We start from the raw sequence: 1,341 nt of genomic DNA on the forward strand, positions 1-1,341 counted from the left end.
TATTCTCTAGACTTGACTCTCTCGAACTAGTACTTGTTCCCAAATTGAAGAAAAGTCAGACAGGACAATGATTTTATTCAAACAAGGAGGTAATTGGAGCAACTAATAGCTATTTTGCAGACCTGAACAATTCCTATTATTCGGAAGGGACCAACAAATCAGAAAAGCGTTGGACGAAGTGTATAAGCCTAAAAGAAGACTATGTCGTAAAATAAGAAAAGTTTACCCGAAACACATAAGTAGTTTTTAGTTTTGCATGGAATATCCAAACACGCCTCACACATTTCTAAGTGTCCTACATGACATGAAATACGTCTTCTTGCACGATGGTTCTGAAAGGTGTGTGGATGAAGTGGGTGGTGATTCTACGCCGAAGATGGATGTAGTTATAGCGGATACAAAAAAAAAAAAAAAATTGATGTTTATTTACATTCATGAGACTTCCATGCTGGTAGTGTTGATGATGAGCACAGAAATACAGCAACACAGCGGCTTTTAGTGCCCCAACATCTAACGTGGCCTTGCAGGCTCTAGGATTAACTGTGCACTACTGATGTGGCTGCTGAACCTCAGTGGAGTCTCGCTTACTCGACCCACATTTGTTATTTTAATTCCACCATAATTTCAGGTAACGAAAAGTATTGAATAATCGTTCCTATTTTTAAATCATACGCTATGATATCGCAGGGAACCATCAACGCAATCTGCCACATACTTTGTAATGAGATTTGGCAACACACCTATGCGGTCTCTACGTTCCTGGTTACAGGTTTATCGACATGCGCAAAAATTAGAATCAAACGACCTTCGTAAAAATTTTTGTCAGGAGTGGGATTCGAACCCACGCCCACAGAAGTGGACTGCGACCTGAACGCAGCGCCTTGGACCGCTCGGCCACCCTGACAGCCATTTTAGATGTAATGTGCGACAGTTTCTCTCCCACATTCCGCTTTCGACAAGTAGGCGAGAAAATGAGTTGCAACAGCGGAGCGAGTTCCGAGGTCAGCGTTAGCGTGTGTGGCAGTCACAACGAGCAGTCTGTCGCTCAGCGACTGCTGCGCTGTGCTCCGGCGTTGCACAACTCTGGGCATAAATACTGCAAGAGACAGTCCAGCAACGTGACGTGGTTCGAGTCTGGGCTTAGAGACAGTCCAGCGACGTGACGTGGTTCGAGCCTGGGCTAAACTGCTTTTTACAGCTAGTGTGTAGATTCGAAACTCTTGAAAAGCGGCATTTTCACTTGAAATCCGTTTTCATACGCAAGTTATTAACTTTGCTTCTTTATAGCGATCTCGAGAAAGATATCACCACAGACGCAAATAAATTTCTGTTATTCTCACT

The 1,341-nt window shown here is 43.4% G+C and overlaps 1 non-coding gene across 1 annotated transcript; it reads right to left on the reverse strand.

Annotated features, from left to right (window-relative positions):
• Positions 1–820: 820 nt before the first annotated feature.
• Trnal-cag (transfer RNA leucine (anticodon CAG)) lies at positions 821–904 on the reverse strand. Its single transcript has one exon. It is a non-coding gene; the product is annotated as a tRNA-Leu (tRNA).
• Positions 905–1,341: the final 437 nt, after the last annotated feature.

This window comes from Schistocerca serialis, chromosome 4, assembly GCF_023864345.2.
Source record: "Schistocerca serialis cubense isolate TAMUIC-IGC-003099 chromosome 4, iqSchSeri2.2, whole genome shotgun sequence".
Taxonomy (NCBI): domain Eukaryota; kingdom Metazoa; phylum Arthropoda; class Insecta; order Orthoptera; family Acrididae; genus Schistocerca; species Schistocerca serialis.